This window comes from Vidua chalybeata, chromosome 11, assembly GCF_026979565.1.
Source record: "Vidua chalybeata isolate OUT-0048 chromosome 11, bVidCha1 merged haplotype, whole genome shotgun sequence".
Classification (NCBI taxonomy): domain Eukaryota; kingdom Metazoa; phylum Chordata; class Aves; order Passeriformes; family Viduidae; genus Vidua; species Vidua chalybeata.
The window spans coordinates 2,479,420-2,492,227 of record NC_071540.1 but is presented as its reverse complement, the minus strand read 5'-3'; the positions used below and the strand labels follow the sequence as shown (position 1 = coordinate 2,492,227).

Here is a 12,808-nt window from a genome sequence, read left to right as displayed (position 1 = left end):
GTTCATTTTCTTGCTTTTGCCCACATTAAAAGAGTCATCAAATCTTTAAGAGAATCAGCATTTGCAAATCATGGAAAGGCAAACAGGCTGTCCCTGAGAACACCAATATTTTCACAAAATTATTCTGTCTTGGGGGTGATGGTTAATCAAAAACTCAGCAGAAGCCAGCGGTGAGTGCTCACAGCCCAGAAAGCCAAGAGAATCCTGAGCTGCATCCAGAGGAGCATGGCCAGATGGTCAAAGGAGGTGATTCTTGCCCAATACTCTGCTCTTGTGAGACCCCACTGGCAGTGCTGCATGCAGTTCTGGTGTTCCCAGCACAAGAAGGACATGGAAGTGTTGCAGCAAGTGCAGAGGATTATCTGCCCACTATGAAGACAAGTGAGAAAGCTGGGGCTGTTCAGCCTGGACAAGAGAAGGTTCTTCTGTGTGGAGACCTCACGGCACCTTCCAGGGTCTGAAGGGGCTGCAGGAAGGACATTCCATCAGGAGCTGCAGTGGTAGGGCAGGATAGTTACAGATAGACTGGGTATTAGGAAGAGCTTTTTCACTGTGAGGCTGGTGAGACACCGGAACAGGTTGCAGACATTCCTGGAAGTGTCCAAGGCCAGGTTGTACAAGACGTTGAGCAACCTGGTCTAGTGGAAGATCCCCTGCCCATGACAGGGGGTTGGGACCAGGTGATGTTTAAGGTCCCTTCCAATCCCTTAACATTGTGTCATTCTGTGATTCTGTCCAGCTTTTTCACAAAATTATTCTATACAGGTTACAGAAATCAAAGCTCTACATACCAAAACAAGTACTTGTGTTGTATTCTTCAGACGGAAGATTTTAGACTACACAAGTAGATGGTCAAGCAATTAAATTCCTAGGACTTCAAATCAACTTCCACAGGCACAGGCAATCTGCAAAACAATGAGGTGTGAAATGAAGTAGAAGCACTCTTAGTGGGCTGGGGTTTATAAACAATCAGTAACTGTTCTCAAAATAATAGAAAGCAATATTGAATGATTAAGTAATCATTTTCCTCAAAAATGCTTAAGAAAGATCACGCTTTGCTTCCAAAGATAAACTACATATTGCCAACCTTTCCCAGATATCTGTACTCTGGAACAGATATTTCGGCTATGTTCTTCAACAACATGATTATTTATTTATTTATTTATTTGAGAATAAAGGCTCAGAACAAATAATTGGTTAGGACTTTTTTTAATATAAATGCAAAATATTAAAGGGCTTATTCTCCTATTCGATGATTTTATTAACAACATTTTCTTAGAACTGAATCCTATACTGTCTATTTTCTATCCTAGAAATGCAGTATAGCTCTTAATCAAGCACGTTACTACTCTGTTATCTTCTACAGGCCACAAAGAAACCGTAACACACTTTCTGTTTCAAACACTTGACTTAAACACATATTTCTGGGAAGGCAAGTGTCAGCAGTGTTGGCACCCTACTCCTTGGAGAGAAAAAAAAAAAAAAAAAAAAGGAAAAACCAACCCCGAGAGCTGAGAGGAGTTTACCATGCTTTGCAATGCAGTGTGAAACTCCAGAGCTAATGTGTAGCTCTATGGCTAGATTTATTAACCCATACTGAATCCAGCTTCTGTATCATATTCTTTCAATTTGGCTTGTTGAGAGAGATATTCTCCCTTGTTATCAGTCTCAAAAAGAAATAAACTCCAAAATAAACGGACTTGTATATAGAAATCAGGTATATTTCATCAAGTTTTCGCTTGAACTTCCTTACTATAAGCAAATCAGACACATCCTCACCACAAGTATGTATTTAAGTGCATAGTTGATACTGAGTTTATAAAATGTATATAGCCAAAGAGAACACATATTAAGCACTTCCACATGTACTTGAAAAAAAAACCAGGGGTGAGGAGGGGGAAGCTTATTATAAAATAAAACCAGAATCTAACTCGTCATCGTTTCTCCTGAGGACTCATGACTTCATCCCAGCACAAACCAGTACCTAGAGGTGTACGTGTGCTCCAAACTCCAGCCCTAGAACCAAGGGCCCTTAGAAGAGCAGGCAGCCCAGGTCCCGAGCAAGGCCCGCAGCAGCACAATGCCCAGGCACCTGTGGAGCTGCTTTGCGGGCGGCACGGAGAAAAGCAGCGGTCAGCCCCACGTCCCTGTCACAGCGAGTGCGGCTGGGGACAGCAAGCCCTTAGAGCGCCGTGAGGAAGAGCACAGAGCTCTGCAGGAAATTAGCGAAACTACCGCCCTAACTGCATAAATATTGGGTATTTCTTCTGTGGCACAGCCACAACAGCCGAGTTAACACAGGACCTAGGCAGAGTTATAAGGAATTTTTAATTAACTGAACACTAGAATATACCTTTGTTGCTACAATACTCCAGAGAGCCCGGTAACACAAATTAGGCTACCACACAGGCATTAATTAGAAACAATACTCTCGGAGGGCCGCGGCCCCGGCAGATCCCACGGCCCGTGCCTCTCCCGCCGGGAGCTGCGGGGAGCCGGGGTGGCCCTGCGGCCCCGGGCACCCTGCCGGGGGTGGTCACAGGCCCGCGGGCCTCTCTGCGCTGCCACAGGAGCGATGGGCTTTGCAAGGCGCTGGAGCCCCACCCAGAGAGTCCCGCTCAGCCCCCGGAGCTGCTCGGCAGTGCCGGTCCCCACAGGGACCCCGCGGCGCCGGGCTCATCCCTCAGCCCGGGGCGCCGCTCCCCTCCACCCCCTCTGCCCGCGGGCAGCCGCCCGTCTCCACGGCAACGGCGGGCGCGGGACGGCCGCGGGGCGGGAGCGGGGCTGAGGCGGGAGAGGGGCTCAGGCAGGAGCGGGGCTCAGGCGGGAGCGGGACTGAGGCGGGAGAGGGGCTCAGGCGGGAGCGGGGCTCAGGCGGGAGCGGGACTGAGGCGGGAGAGGGGCTCAGGCAGGAGCGGGGCTCAGGCGGGAGCGGGGCTCAGGAGGGAGCGGGACTGAGGCGGGAGAGGGGCTCAGGCGGGAGCGGGGCTCAGGAGGGAGCGGGGCTGAGGCGGGAGCGGGACTGAGGCGGGAGAGGGGCTCAGGCGGGAGCGGGGCTCAGGAGGGAGCGGGGCTGAGGCGGGAGCGGGACTGAGGCGGGAGCGGGGCTCAGGAGGGAGCGGGACTGAGGCGGGAGCGGGGCTCAGGCGGGAGCGGGGCTCAGGAGGGAGCGGGGCTCAGGAGGGAGCGGGGCTGAGGCGGGAGCGGGGCTCAGGAGGGAGCGGGGCTCAGGAGGGAGCGGGGCTCAGGAGGGAGCGGGACTGAGGCGGGAGCGGGACTGAGGCGGGAGAGGGGCTCAGGAGGGAGCGGGACTGAGGCGGGAGCGGGGCTCAGGCGGGAGCGGGGCTGAGGCGGGAGCGGGGCTAAGGCGGGAGCGGGACTCAGGCGGGAGCGGGGCTCAGGAGGGAGCGGGGCTGAGGCGGGAGCGGGGCTCAGGAGGGAGCGGGACTGAGGCGGGAGCGGGACTCAGGAGGGAGCGGGGCTGAGGCGGGAGCGGGGCTCAGGATGGAGCGGGGCTCAGGCGGGAGCGGGGCTCAGGCGGGAGCGGGGCTCAGGAGGGAGCGGGGCTCAGGAGGGAGCGGGGCTCAGGCGGGAGCGGGGCTGAGGCGGGAGCGGGACTCAGGATGGAGCGGGGCTCAGGCGGGAGCGGGGCTCAGGAGGGAGCGGGACTGAGGCGGGAGCGGGACTGAGGCGGGAGAGGGGCTCAGGAGGGAGCGGGACTGAGGCGGGAGCGGGGCTCAGGCGGGAGCGGGGCTCAGGCGGGAGCGGGACTGAGGCGGGAGCGGGGCTCAGGATGGAGCGGGGCTCAGGAGGGAGCGGGACTGAGGCGGGAGCGGGGCTCAGGAGGGAGCGGGGCTCAGGCGGGAGCGGGCACTCGGCAGCTGCCCCGGCCCGAGCTCGGCTCCCGCACCGACCGGGCCCTCCGGGCTCTCCCCGTGGCCGCCGCCCTGAGGCCAAAAGGGCGACATGGGGACAAGCCGGCCCCCGCTCGCCCCACGCCAGGTCTGAGCAAAGCCCCGACCTGGGCTATACAAACGGGGACCACAGCTTCTGTCCTGTATTATTCATGCTCTCACCAGTGGATATGGGGGGGGGGGAACCCACAGAAATATATATATCTGTATATTAATTTAAAACTATTTTTCAGATTGCTTCAAAATTCAAATTAATTAAGATTAATTAAAAATTAAATCAAAAATAAAAAGCTCCAAAAGTGATTTTTCTTATTTCACTTACATCTTTAATGTAGAAGTAACTCCAGTGGGGTTGGTATTTTTAGTTTCATACGGCATAACAGGAGAGATGGGGACTTGATATTCTACTGTGGCAGAGCTGCTGAGCAGGGAGCGATCGGACAGGGGCCTTCATCTGGGGAAACAACAGGCAAAACTCTAGGGTTGAAGAGGAGACACAGGAGGAAGGCTGTGGCAGATTTGTCTTCCAAGAGTGGCCTCCTTTCCCTTCCCCTAAGCCATTCCAGTTTCCTACCAGCTCCACCAAACGTGGAGAGAAAAAGGGAGAGGAAAGGAGAGAGTCTTCCCTGCCTCTGCCATCACTGACCCCAGGAAAGCCATGGCCACAGTCACCCACCCTGCTTTACCATTCCCCAGACGCAAGAAAGCAAAACCTTAATCCTCTTGGAAGAGCTGCCCTTTTCACAGGCAAAACGTGTGCCCTCCCATCCCTGCCATTCTGGGAATATGAATGCTGATGCTCATGAAAAGCAAGTAAATACCTGGTCCACAGGGGGAAGACTCTGCGTTTGAATTTCAGGCTTGTGACTGAAGAGAGAAACTCAAAAAAGCAGCAAATGAGAAGGAATATGGGATCCTGCACAGACCCAAGTGTAATTTTTACTCACATCCTTTATCATTTAATCAGAGCTGATGACATGACTCTTGCAAGCAATTGTGTGGTCAGTGTTGATGCCCAGATGAGAAATAGGCTCCAGTGTGTTGGATACACAAAAGTATCACTGCTCCAAAAATTACCAGTGTCATCTGAAGTAAGAGGCAAGAATTGAACAGCAAAGCAGCAAGGGGAGGAAACTGGAGGGTCTTGGTGATGCAGATGAGATTATTTGTCCTTGGACACCTTCATGGTCCTGTTAAATGAAGATCATTTCCACCTGTTCAGTTCATTTACCCTTTTTACTATTAAATCACCAGTTCCTCAGAGGAAAGCCAGGAGGTTCCTTGGTTATGTCATAACTCAAGAATATCTTGTGAGGAATGGGAGGTGGTCTGGAAAACTGACTCCAAGATGAGGTTTTACAAGGAGAGACACTCCTGAGCAAGCAGCAGAGCAGCCAAAGCTGATCTCCTCTGTTAGACTTAGTGTATTCAGAAATGAGGGATTAAAGTGAAATTGTTCCATGCAAGGACTTTTCAAATGCCTTTATTCACCAAAGAATATCACATCAGAAAATATGCATGCACCTTTTTCCCAAGAGGATGTCTCGACAACAGAAAGCTTAACTGAATAGCATTCACAAACATACTAAATCTGCACAACGACCCTTTGCATAAAGCAGACTTAGCATAATGCTCCCAAAATTAACAAGACAGAACCATGTAATTGTTGCTACAAACCACTTCAAGAAGGCTACTATGCTGGGGCTAGTAGTATCAAATAATTTTTATTGCAAATTGTATTGAATTCATCTGTTTACAGATTTCTTCTACAAGTTCTGCATCTCAGAGGCTAATTGCAAACTAAAAGTTGGATATAAAAATACAAATTAATTCCTTCAATAACCGTTCAAAGTGAAGACTGGCAAAATCTGTGACATTGTAATAAAACACCTGAAGTAAAGTTTAAACAAGGGTTTAACAAAGACTTTTATTACTCTTCTCTGTGCACCATTCAACATGCACTTCAAGATGAGAAATATGCCTCATATTTAAGGAGCTTATTCCAACAAGTGTTCTGCTTTTTTTTTTTTTTTTTTTCTGAGAAGAAATCCATGACAGAATGTGGAATAATACAATGTTTACAAAGTCAAGAGTGAAAATCCGTGGAAAATGAACATGTATATGCATCCTCAAAGACACAGGTTAGAACAGATAAGTATAATTTCTACTATTTGGCAATGCTGTTTCTGTATCAGTTGCTTTGGGGATGCTTGTTTTATTAACTTTACATACTTGCATGACATCTGCTGTGACACCACGAATGTAAAATATTCTACAGAGTCAGGACACTGAAATTTTACTCTCACAGAATACCCCCGGCTCTGCTTTTTCAGCCAAACACACTGTTAAAGTAAAGGATATCCCTCTGTGTCTGTCTGAAAGGATGCCAGACAGGGAAAATGGAAAGCTCTGACTAGCTGCATATCTGAAATCAGTGAAGCAAAGGAGAAGAGACCATCAGGGAGACTGCTAAGGTCCCTGATTCTCAGGCCCAGTGTAAATTAGAGCCCAGCTGGCAGTGGTACTCGGGAGACCATACGCTAGCCGAGGATGGCTGGAGCACAGCATGTTCCAACCATATGTCTGACATACTGCCTCCTTTCCAAGGGTCTCTGGCATAGCAGGATTTGGATCGGCTCTCGCTCAGCTGGCCAGGTTCAGAGCTCTCCTCTTCTTTGTGCTGAAACAATGGCAGCGAGGCTGCGGCTCGGCTCTGCCGCGGCAGCCCCGGCAGAGCAGCACGGCCACGCATCAGCCCCGTGCTGGGGGCACGTTCTGCGGTGGAAACGCTCCAGCTGAGCCCGCCTGCGTCACAGGTGGGCAGGGAGAACCATCGGGCGTTAGCACGCAGAAATCACCGGCCACAACACCGTTACTGCTCCCTTTTCATACTGCTAGCAGTAGGGAGTTTTGTTCTGTACTGTGTCTCACTCTGCAAGTTCACCGCAAGTCCCACAAATTCCAATTCACGAATCGTTTTAACCAATAGATGAACATCACTACCTCAAAATATTCTTTTCGTTTTCTCCATGCAATTCTGCTATTTGTTTCTATTATTTAGATATTTTTCAAAATAAAGGTGTGCTTAATTCCATTACTGTGTGCTCTAAAATTCAGGTTCTGGATGAATCTGCTCCATTTTCTTTTTCTTCCATTTTCATGACATTGTCATGATACTTTACTGAGCTGCTGCTCTCTCAGGTTCTGTCCCTGCCATGCATGACCCAAACCCCTCTGGTCTGGTATTTGCCAAAGAAAAAGCATGCTGAAATGCTGCTACATAAATAAGCAATGCACCTATGATTCTAAAAGTGTCTGTGCCCAAAGATCCTAAAAAGTGTAAATTATTTGTTACAAAAGGGCCATTATAGCTCTATTCTTCATTTTCTATATTCTGTTAAGTGATTTTTTTGCAGTTTAACATATTCCAGACCTTTGCTGGCAGAAGCAATGCACATAACCTCCCTTAGAAGTGTATTCAGTTGGGAGCTGCCTGGCTACACAGGATTTTATACCCTCGTTCAGCTAAGTCAGCGATCCATATGCAAAAATCAAGCGTTCAGGGACACCATGTGGATTTGTGGCATTCTTCAGAGTACATTGTGTCTCTAATAAACCAATGAATGGATTAAACTCAGCCATAAAAATGTTTTGTCCTCTCTGTGACATATACAATATGGATAAGCTTTATTTAATAAATAGCTAAAAGCTACCACCACACATGTTACTTAAACAGGTTAAAAAGCACTCCTCAGTTTTATAAGCTGTTTAAGAAGAGGAGGCAGAGCACTTAAAAAATGTGTGAAACTTAAAATACCATGCTGAACATTAACACGGGACATCTTGAGTATGTAAATTTCATTTTGGAAGCTATCTTTGGCTTGTAACAGTTGGAAGCAGAAGAGACAAACAAACCTTTCCTATACTGTATTTCCTGACAAGCTATTTCATCTTGGCATCCCAGGACAGATTATTTCTTTGTATCATGCTGTTGTCACGAGTTAGGCACTGGATAATGGATAGTTTTAAAAACAGTCCATCTGTATTTAGTCAATAAAGTAATGGTTTGTAAACTTACTCAGCAGCAAGCTGTTTCTTGAAAAGAATAGAAGAGCATTCAAGTGAAAAGACTGACAAGACTTGGTTATTTCCTAATGATCAGATTTAGTTCTTTGCGTGGTCATGCTTACTGCTCTCAGGAAACCCCTCATCTCTCTACAAATGACAAACAATTATTTGACTTAATTAGCAAACCCGGGGCCAAGTTCCTGTTCCAGAATGATTGGCACTGCAACTGGCTTGAGAACTTGCTGCAACTGGGAGATGTCCTTTCTTTTTATTATTCCTTATATGTCAACTGACTGCAGCAAGCACTGGGATTTCAAGATGCTTAATATTTTCAGGTTCCTCACAAGAACAAAGCTTTTTGGAGGCTCAACACATATGTAACATCAGCTTTCCACAGCTTCTGCTTGTCTCTCATTTCCAGTGAGGGGAGCGATGGTGGCAGTCAGAGCACCCACGGCCACCAACCTCTGCGTTCAGATGTGTTTGTCCCCGGTGCCTCTGGTGCAGGAGACAGAGCCAAACCCAGTCACAGCTGTGAAAACCCACTGAAAGCAACAGTCATGGAGCCTTTGCTGACTGAGCATGCACCTGGTGTCCAGCAACTACTTTTGAAATCCCAATTATTTACTCAAATCTTCTCTTCCAAGATAAAAGTCCATCTAAGCTACAGTGGTGTCTTAACTGTGACTGGGAGGAGTATTAATCTACATATAGACATTGATTCCTTTGTTTTAAAGGAACAACCTCTTAATTCTCATTTATCTGCTTTAAACATTTAATGAAATGATCCATTTTCTCCCTTACATCTTGCTTTACCTTAAAATGCCTGGTAGGACATGGTGAGTTTCAGAAAGGACCAGGCACTCCACAGTTTTCTCCCCGCCCTCATTGTAGTTGGTGGAAATGAAATGCAGTTGGAGGAAATGAAATGTTGGTATCACCACCAGAATGCCTCAAGTTAAGTTACGTAACAAGTGCTGAAGTCAGGTTTAAACTTCAGGATAAAACCCATAAAGTAAGGAAAAGAGTAAGGACTAGGATAGGATGAGGTCTACTACCACAAAGTCATACAGGCCCCCCAAGAGCAACACCAACTGGAAATTATCCTGCTCTAATTCAGAGAGCATGGCGCAGAAGAGGTTGATGTTGTTTGTCAATTTATGATACTTTCTTTCACACATCTCAAAATATATTTGGATAATCTTTTTGATAGGAAACTTATATTCCTTCAAATCAGCATAGTTTCATGATCTAGTAATAGTCTGTCCTGTACCATAAACACAATTATTTTTGGGGGGGAAAAAAAAAGAAAATGAGCTGGAGTTCCTTATGGGCTTCTCTTTCACACTGTCTTAGTTGTATCAATAAATATTTTACCCATTTATTTAAAAAAATTAAACTATAGATTAATTAGGTATAAAAACAGATTACAGAATAGTTCTGTCAAATTCCATTTTTAAGAATCTGCAGAGTATATTGGTAAGAATGTTGGTAAGAAAAGAATCCAAAGTATATATTTTGAAGTACTTAGGATTATAAAAACATATGCTGGGCATTTGGTTAAGAACTTTTAAGCACCTATGATAAATTATTATGACAACTTATAATTTCTAATTCTAATATCCTGCAACTTAGCTCAGGAATCTTCTGCCACAAATTTTGTATTGCTTTATAGGGAGGATAATAGAATTGTTGAGAAAGTAAGTTATATTCAGTTCTAACAGTATTTCTTCTTTTTTGTTCACTACATACTATTTAATATTTTCCTTTGTACACTTCTTGATAGTTGAGCTTTAAGTGAAACTCTGAAAAACAACATTAGGATTCAAAATACAGTGGAAGATTTTATTTTCAGGGTCACAAGTAGCATAGTGAGATTTCTCTCTTAAACAATGACACTTAGTATCTCTGTAGTTCTATGAATACTTTTGAAGTGTCATATTAAAACCAATCTCTTGGCCTTCAGGCAAAGAGAAGCAATTAGTCTTGGAGTTGTGAATAAATAAAAATCCATTTATATACCCGTCCTTGACACGTACCTTGCAAATCTTAGAAACTTCATCTAGTGGGAAAAGAAATGTTAAATCATGAACACCAATACTAATCATACCGCAATGTTGCTTCCTAAAACTGTTTAGTTTATATCAATCTTTTAAGTATTGATTCATATGTATATATTCTTACGTATTGAAACAAAACAACAGAAAGGCACTCACAGACTTGAACAAGAAGAAAGAAATGAGAGCGTGCATATAGAGCTGTAATGCGTACCTTTATTACCTTCAACATTAATAGAGGCAAGAAAAAACACAAAGCTCCCAAGTACATTGTCCTTTTCTCAGATACAGTAAAAACAATCCCGCACAAGTTACGTACCACGCGCAGGTTTTTTCATCCCAAGTGCTACTGTGTCTGCTTTGATCTACAAGCAAACAAACAAACCGAATCTTTATTATCCGTGCATCCCATTTCCATGCAGCACAATTAAATAGTGCCTGTCACAGATGTGTTGGGATGAGTCAGATCACAATTTCTACTTTTCGTACAAGTGAAGTATTTTTAGGTCTTCTCTTTCCTCTTTAGCGTGCCTCAGTGCAGAAGTATCATCCTATTTTTATGCAGCTCCGATTGCTGTTCGAGATTCTCGTATTTATTTTTCACTTAGCAGTCAGTAATTCACAAAGGAAGTAAAAATTATGATGCCAAATAGTCCGCCCGCACCCCTACAAAAAAGCTGAGTGAAACTCGGGCTGCGCGGCAGGTCACCGTCTCAGTGGAGCTTGTCCTCTTCGCGCCCACTTGTTGACCAGAGTGCTGAGGAAATGAGAGCACTTAGGCTACAGCCCCGTGCAGCCATCAGGTGAGGCAGCTGGCTGGGGACACGCTTGTGTTCTGCGGTTATTGCAGAATAAAATCTACCCCTTTGTGCCGTGCTCACACAGGCAGAGTTCCAGCCTAGAGGTCAGACATGGGACAGTGACCCCCACAAAGGATCACACCTGGGCTGATGGGATGGTCAAGGAAAACAAATTTTAGTCTGTTCTGGATGCAAATCTCTCTGCTGACCTAGTTCTCATTCTCCTTTTCATTTCAGAAGCTCAGCTAAAAATCCATAAATTAAGGAAATTAACTGATGGAGCCTCCGGCATCTTTGTAAGCTATTTAAATCTTTAAATTTACAACATCTTCTGCATATATCAAGTAATTGAACTAACTGCAGGGATGTAACTTTAATGAGAAAATTTCCCTCTTCTCCTGTAGTTTGTACTCTAGAAGGGGAAAAAAAAAACAAAAAAAAAAACCAAAACCTCCCCTTAGGAGAAAAGTTTCTGTTTATTCCTGCCACGGAAGAAAACTTTAACCCCCCCCAGTTTTAGGGTGTCCCGCCTGCATCGCGCCCCGGCCGCTTTCGGGCCGGCCCAGGCCCCGCGGCGCGGGGGGCGCGCGGCCCCCCCCGGCCTGACCTCTCGGGGCCGCGCAGCGTTGCGTAACGGCCGCGCGGCGGCGCGCGCTAGTGGGCGCTGCGGCCCCGCCGAGCCGCGGCCGCCGGCGCGCGCGGCGCCGTTCCGCGGGCGCGGAGGCCGCGGGGCCCCCCCGGCCCGAGCGCGGGGCGCGGCCGAGCGCCGGCGGCGGCGCGCTGGGGCGCGGAGCGGCTCCGCTCCCTCCGCCAAACTTCCGTGGGGACCGGCGCGGAGCGGGGGCGCGTCCCCCGCGGCGGCGCGCAGAAACACGCAGGCACCGGCAGACCCGCGCCTCTGGCTGGAAGTTGAGGGAGGGATTTGCCTTGGTTTTTTTTTTTTTTTTTTTTTTCCCCCGCATTTACGGGGGGGTTCCCTGCCGGTCTCCCCCCGATACGTGGGCCGGGCGCGCTGCGCGCCCGCGGAGCCGCCCGCGGAGCCCCGCGCCATCGCGCCGCGCGCTCTAATTGAAATGGCGCTTTTGGCCGGGGGCGGGCTGCCAGGGCGCTCCGCAATAGCACAATGCATGTCGATAGACGTCATTTGGTTTTAATGGCCTACAGGAAATTTGGCGTTTACAATGCGAGACATTAGCAAAGGGTGAAAGGGAGGGGGAGGCAGGCAGGATGGATGGCTGGGAATAATTGCAGCCCCCCGCCCCCGAGGCCCCCCGGCCGCACCTCGGCGGCGCTGGGTGCTGCAGGGAAGGGGGGGGTCCGGGCTATTTTTTTATTATTTATTTTTTAACTTCATCTAGTTTATCAACAAGTGCAGAGTGGGTGCTACCCTAATTGTAACAGAGGAGTCAAGAGATGTGAGAAACGTGCCCTGTGTTACTTATTTGGGAGCTGAAAATTTATGCCTAGTTGAAAATGCCTGGGGAAATATTACATCAGACCAAATGACAATGATTAAAATCAGCTTTTTTCCCCCCTTCCCCCCCCCTCTTTTCCTCCTTCTTCTTTTCAGTAAGTCTGTTGAAGGACGTGACAGTGGCCTGATCCTCCCCAACACCGAACCGTTATCCCCCGGCAGGGCCGGGTCGGGCCGGGCTGCGCGGGACTCCGCGGGGCAGCGCAGGGCTCCCGCCCCGGCCGCGCCGCGCGGAGCGGCTCTGCGGGCGGCGGCGCCGGGGGCGCGGGCTGGGGAGCCGGCCGCCTTCCCAGCCTTATTTCATTTTCAAGGGCTGTATTTTATTTTATTCTGGGGGGGGGGGGGGGGGGGTGGTGGGGGATGGGGGAGTAAATCTGCAGACCTTCACCAAAAGGAGGGAAAAATATCCAATTTTCATCGCAAAATTAGCTAGGGCGAGAGCAAAGGGCTGAGCTAATTGTAGCCTAATCCTCTGCCCTGCAGGCGTTTGCAAAG

General features: G+C 48.0%; 1 long non-coding RNA gene across 3 annotated transcripts in view; it reads right to left on the bottom strand.

Moving 5' to 3' along the window:
* The window catches only part of LOC128793462 (uncharacterized), a 41,785-nt gene extending 39,092 nt beyond the window's left edge, over positions 1–2,693 (bottom strand). For all 3 annotated transcript variants that reach the window (XR_008432811.1, XR_008432812.1, XR_008432813.1), the window contains exons 1-2: positions 2,354–2,693; positions 792–905 (exon numbers count right to left, since the gene is read on the bottom strand). This is a non-coding gene — a long non-coding RNA (uncharacterized LOC128793462). The remainder of the gene's footprint in view (positions 1–791; positions 906–2,353) is intronic.
* Between the last annotated feature and the right edge of the window lie 10,115 nt (positions 2,694–12,808).